We start from the raw sequence: 7,619 nt of genomic DNA on the forward strand, positions 1-7,619 counted from the left end.
CCCTAACACTTAACCACTAAACCTAACACTAAACCTAACCGTAAAACTAACTGTAAACCTAACCCTAACACTAACCCTAACCCTAACACTAAACCTAATCATAACCCTAACACTAACCGTAACCTGAAGCATACCCCAAGCCTCTCCCTAACACCTAACCCCTAGCCCTAACCCTAACACTAACCCTAACCCTAACAGTAACCATAAACCTAACCCTACCACTAACACTAACTTCTAATCCTAACATTAACCATAACCTAAAACATAATCCTAACCCTAAACTTTAACTCTAAACCTAACCGTAACACTAACCCTAAAACTATCACTAACCTTTAATTCTTACCCTAACCCTAACCGTAACTTGATGCTAACCCTAAAATTAACCTAAACCTGAACCCTAACACTAACCCTAAAACTATCATTAACATTTAACTCTTACCCTAACCCTAATCGTAACCCTAACCTTGATGCTAACCCTAAAATTAACCACTGAACCCAACCATAACCCTAACACTAACCTATCCCTAACCCTAAAACTAAACCTAACAGTAAACTTCTAAACATAACCCTAACATAACCCTAAACCTCAACCCAACTCTAACCCAACCATAACCCTCACCCTAACTCTAAACATAAACCAAAGCCTAACTGTAACCCTATCCCTATCCCTAACCCTAACACTAACCCTAATCCTAAACATAACCCTAACCCTAAACCTAAACCTAAAGCTAACACTAACACCAACAGTAACCCTAAAACTAACCCTAACACTAACCTCTAAACCTAACCCTAACCAAAATCGTAACCCTAACCCTAAACCTAAGCTTTAGCCCTAACCCTGACATTAACCCTAACCAAAACCTCTAAGCCTAACCCTAACACTAATGCTAATCCCAAACTGTAACACTAAAACTAACGCTAACCTCTAACCATAATCCTAACACTAACCATAACCCTAACCTTAACCCTAAATTCTAACCCTAACCCTAACACTAAACCGACCATAAGCCTAAACCTCACCCTAACCCTAAACTCTAAACCTAAACCTAAATCTAACCCTAATCTTACTTTAAGCCTGACTGTAATACCTAACCATAACCCTAACCCTAACCCTACAATAAGCCTAAACCTAATCCTAACACTAACCCTAAGTCTAACCCTAATTTCTAAACAAAACCCTAACACTAAACCTAACACTAACCCTAAAGTCTAACCCTAATCCCAACCCTAACCCAATACCTAAGGCTAAACCTAACTCTCACCATAACCTTAACCCAAAACCTAACGTTAATCCCTAACCCTAACACTAAAATTAAAACTAATTCTAACTGTAATACCTAACGCTAACCCTAACCCTAACCCTCCCTTAAGCCTAACGCATAACTCTAATCTAAACCTATCCCTAACTTAAACCTTAAACCTAACCCTAACCCTAAAACTAACACTAATCTCTAACCCTAAACCTAACCCTAAACCTAACCCTAACACTAACACTAACCCTAACTTCTAACCCTAACTCTAACCCTAACCCTAAACCTCTACCTAACCCTAACACTTAACCTAAACCTAAACCTAGACCTAACCCACAAACTAACCATAAACCTAACACTAAACCTAACTCTAACACTAAACAGTACCCCTAAACTTAACACTAACCATAACCCTAACCCTAAACCTTACTATAAACTTAAGCCTAAACCTAATTGGAACACTAAACCTAATGTTAAACCAAAGCCCAGCCCTAACACTCTCCCTAATACCTAAATCCTAATGCTAGCCCTAAGCCTAACCCTAACCCTAACATTAACACTAACCCTAACCCTAACCTAACCCTAACCCTAAATCTCAACCTAAACCTAACCCTAACTGTAACCCTAACCCTAAGCCTAAATCTAACCCTAACCCTATACCTAAACCCTAAACCTAACATTAACCTGAACCCTATCCATAACCCTAACCCTAACACTAACCTTAAACATAACACTATTCCTAACCCTAAAACAAAACCTAACAATAACACTAATTTTAAATCTATCCCTAAAACCTAACCCCTAACCCTAAGGCTAACCCTCACCATAAAGGAAACCCTAAACATAACTGTAAACCTAACCCTAAACCTAATCATATCTCTAAACCTAACCGTAACCCAAAGCCTAATCATAACCCGCTCCCTAACACCTAACACCTAACCCTAACCCTAAGCCTAACCTTAAACCTAACCCTAACCCTAAAGGTAACCATACCCTTAACTCTAAACCAAACCTGACCGCTAAATTAGTAATCAAAACCCTAACCCTAACCCGAACACTAATGCTATACCTAACCCTAAAACTAAACTCTAGCCCTAACCCTAACCCTAACCCTAAACACTAACACTAAACCTAACCCTAACCCTAACTACAATCTTATCCATATCATCTAACTTCTAAACATAACCCTAACCCTAACCCTAAAACTAACCATAATTCTAATGCAAACTGGAAACCTAACCGTAACCCTAACCCTAACCCTAACTCTATTCCTAACACCTGACCCCTAAACCTAACCCTAACCCTAATCCTAATCCAAACCCTCTCCCTAACCCTAACCGTAAACCTAACCCTAACCCTAACCATAACCGTAAACTTTCAGCCTAACCCGAACCCTAACACTAACACTAACTCTAACAATAACCCTAAACCTAACCTAAACCCTAAACTTAACCCTAATACTACCCTAACCCTAACCCTAACCGTAAACCTAACCCTAACTCTGACACTATCACTAACACCTAATCCCCAACACCAACACTAAACCTAACCGTAAAACTAACCCTAAACCTAACTCTAAGACTAAACGTGAACTTAATCACAACCCTAACACAAACCATAAAGTGAAACCTAACCCTAACCCTATTCCTAACACCTAACACCTAACCCTAACACAAACCCTAACACTAACCCTAAACCTAATCTTAACCCTAACTCTAACCCTAGCCCTAATAGTAAAGCATCTTCTAAACCTAACTGTAACCCTAACACTAAACCTAAACCTAACCCTAACCCAAAAACTATACTAACACTAACACTAACCCTAACCTAAACTTCAATTTTAACCCTAATACTAACCCTAACCTTAACCATAACCTCTAAGCCTAACGCTAACACTAACCCTAAACACAAACTCTAACCTTAAACCTAACGCTAACATCTAACCCTAACCCTAAACCTAACCCTAATCCTAAAACTAAACTGTAACCATAACTCTAACCATAACGCTAACCCTAACACTAACATCTAACCCTAACCCTAATCCTAACCCTAACTCTAAGCAACTTCTAACCCTTGCACTAATCGTAAATGTAAACCTAAACCTAACACTATTCTTAACCCTAAACCTAATCCTAAACTAAACCACAGTTTTAACCCCAACACTTACCCTAACCTTATCCATAACCTCTAAGCCTAACCCTAACCCTAATCCTAAACACAAAGCTAACGATGACTTATAACCATAACCCTAAACCTAACCTTAAACCTAACTCTAACCTTAACACTAAATTCTAACCATAACACTAACCCTAACCCTAACCGTAACCCTAAACCTAACCAACTTCTAACCCTTACACTAATCCTAACCCTAAACCAAAACCTAACACTAAACTTAACCCTAACCCTAAACTTAACCCTAACTCTAACCCTAACCCTAAAACTAAACTCTCACCATAACTCTAACCCTAACCCTAACACTAATATCTAACCCTAACCCTAATCCTAAACCTAACTCTAAGCAACTTCTAACCCTTGCACTAATGGTAACCCTAAACCTAAACCTAACATTATTCTTAACACTAACCTAACACTAACCCTAACCCTAACCTAAACCTCAGTTTTAACCCTAACACTAACCCTAACCTTAACCATAACCTCTAAGCCTAACCCTAACACTAACCCTAAAACCAAACGCTAACCCTAATCCTAACACTAACCTATAACCATAACCCTAAACCTAACCTTAACCCTAACTCTAACTCTAACGCTAACACTAAACTCTAAACATAACACTAACCCTAACCCTAACCCTAAACATAACCCTAGCATCTAACCCTAACCCTAACACTAACCCTAAACCTAAACCAACTTCTAAACCTTACACCAATTCTAACCCTAAACCTAAACATAACACTATTCTTAACCCTAACCCTAACCTTAAATCTAAACCTTACCCTAACCCTAACCCTAACCCTAACCCTAACCCTAACCGTAACCCTAACCCTATTCCTAACACTTAACCCCAACCCTAACACTAAACCTAACCCTAAAACTAACACTAAACCTGACCCTACCCCTAACCCTCAGCCTAACACTAAACCTAATTGTAACCTTAATGCTAAGAGCAACCCAAAGCCTAATCTTAACCCTCTCCCTTAGAGGTAACCCCTAACCCTAACACTAAACATAACTCTAACTGTAACCATAAACTTAACCCTACCCCTAACCCTAACTTCTAATCCTAACCCTAACCCTAACCCTAACCCAAACACTAACCATAAATATAATCCTAAACCTAACATTAATCCCTAACGCTAACCCTACCCTAAACTTACCCCTTAAACTAACCCTAAGCCTGACTGTAACACCTAAGCATAACCCTAAGCTTAACACTAACCTCAGAATAACCTTAACCCTAGCCCAACCCTAACTCTAACCCTAACCCAACCCTAACCATAACAATAAACCTAACCCATACATCTAACTCTAACCCTAACACTAACCTTAACACTAACCCTAATCCTAAAAATAAGCCAAAACCTAAGCTTTAAAGCAACCACTAACATTATCACTAAGAAAAAAATCTAAGCCTAACCCTAAACCTAAGCCTAACACCAAACTCTAACACTAAACCTAAAACTAAACTCTAACCATAAAACTAACCCTAATCCTAACCCTAACCCTAACCCTAAAGCCTAACCCTAACACTAAAACTAACCATAACTCAAAACCTAACCATCAACCTAACCTTTAGACTAACCATATCCCGATCCCTAAACATAACTCTAATCCTATCCCTAACACTTAACCGCTAATCCTAACACTAAACATAACACTAAAACTAACTGTAAACCTAAACGTAACCCTAACCCTAACACTACCCTAAGCCTAAGACTAATCCTATCACTAGCACTTAATCCATACCCCTAACCCTAAAACTAACCGTAAATCTAACCCTAACCCTAACACTAACCCTAACCCTAAACCTAACCCTAAGCCTAAAACTTACCCTAAAACTAATCATAACCCTATAACTAAACGTAACCTATAGCCTAACCCTGACCCTCTCCCTAACAATTAACCCCTAAACCTGAACCTAACACTAAACCTAACCCTAACAGTAACAATAACCCTAACCGTACCCCAAGCAATAATTCTAATCCTAACAGTAACCGTAACCCTAAACCGAAACCTAACCCTAACCCTAACACTAACACTAACCCTCACCCTAGCACTCACCCTAAACTCTAACCCTAACACTAACCCTAACAGTAACACTAACCTTAACTCTAACCCTAACCCTAAATCTAACACTAAAGCTGACCCTAACCTTAACCTCTAACCCTAAACCTAACCCTAACCCTAACACTAACACTAACCTATTCCAAACACTAACCCTAAACCTAATACTAAACCTAACTTCTAACCATAAACCTAACCCTAACCCTAAAACTCAACCAAAACCTAACCGTAGCCAAAACCCTAACACAAACTCTAACCATAACCCAAAGACCAACCATAACCCTATCCCTAACCCTAACACTAAAACTAATCATAACCCTAACCCTAACCCAAACCCAAACCTAAACCTAAATTTAAACTTAACCCTAAAACTAACCCTAACACTAACAAAAACACTAACCCTCAACCTAACCCTAACTCTAACCTCTAATCCTAACATTAACCCTAACCATAACACTAACCCTAAAGCTTAGCTTTAACCCCAACCGTAACACTAACCCTAGCCATAAACTCTAACCCTAATCCTAACACTAACGCTAAAGCCAAATTTAACACTAAACTTAATGCTAACCACTAACCATAACCCTAACCTTAATCTTAACCCTAACCCTAACCCTAACCCTAAGCATAACCGTAACCCTATCCGTAACCCAAAACCTAACCATAAACCTAACCCTAACACTAACCCTAACCCTAACCCTAACACTAAACCTATCCCTTACACCTAACACCTAACCCTAACACTAAACCTAACCCTGAAACTAAACGTAAACCTAACGCTAAGCATAATGGTAACACTATTTGTAACCCTAAAACTAACCATAAACCTAACCATAACACTAACCCTAACTCTAACACTAACCCTAACCCTCTCCCTAACACCTAACCCCTAATGCTAGGCCTAAAGCTAGGCATAACCCTAACCCTAACCTTAACCCTAAACCTAACACTAACCATAACCCTAAATTCTAATCGTAAACTGAACCTTAACCCTAACACTAATCCTAAACCTAAACCTAATATCTAACCCTAAATCTAAAACTAATCCTAACCCTAACACTAACCCTAACCCTCACGCTAACCCTAAACTCTAAGCCTAACCCTAACCCAAATCCAAAACGTAACCCTTACTCTACACCTAACCCTAATCATAACCCAAATCCTAAACCTCAACTTAACCCTAACCCTAAACACTAATGCTAACCCGAATGCTATCCCTAACCCTAACCTTAAACCTAAACAAAACACTATCCCTAACCCTAAACCTAACTTAACACAAAACCTAACCCTAACCTAACGCTAACTCTATACCTAACAACTAACCCCTAATTATAACGCTAACCCTAAAAATAAAACAAAGCCTAAACCTAATCGTAACCCTAAACCTAAATGTAACCCGAAGGTTAACCATAACCCTCTCCCTGACACCAAACCCCTAAACATAAACCTTAACCTAACCCTAACCCGAAATTCTAATCCTATCCCTAACCCTAACACTAAACCTAATCTTAAACCTAAACTTTAGCCCTAAAACTCGCCCTAACCCTAACCCTAACCCTAAACTCTAACCCTAACCCTAACCCTAACCATTACCCTAACCCTAACCCTAACTCTTACACTAACACTAACAATAACCCTATCCCTAACTCTAACCCTAAAACTAACCCAAAACCTAACACTAAACCTAAGCCTCACCATAACCAGAAGCCTAAATCTAAACTTAATCCCTAACCCTAACCCTAACCCTAAACATAACCCTAAAACTAAGCTTATCCCTGAACGTAATACATAACTATAAGCCTAAACTTAATCCTAACCCTAACATAAGCCTAACTCATATCTCTAACCCAAAACCTAACACTAACTGAAACCCTAAACCTAACACTAACCGTAAACCTAACACTACCCACTAAACCTAAACCTAAACCTAACACTAACACTAAAACTAACATTAAACCTAACTTCAAACACTAACCCTAAACCTCATTCTAACCCTAAACCTTGAAGTAAAACTAACGCTAACCCTAGCCCTAACCCTAAAACTAACCATAAATCGAACACTGAACCTAACCACTACCCTAAATAGTACCCCTAAATATAACACTAACCATAAACCTAAACCTAAGG

The sequence above is a fragment of the Cavia porcellus genome, unplaced genomic scaffold (genome assembly GCF_034190915.1).
Source record: "Cavia porcellus strain 051 isolate PalLab524CR breed Dunkin Hartley unplaced genomic scaffold, mCavPor4.1 scaffold_57, whole genome shotgun sequence".
Classification (NCBI taxonomy): Eukaryota; Metazoa; Chordata; class Mammalia; order Rodentia; family Caviidae; genus Cavia; species Cavia porcellus.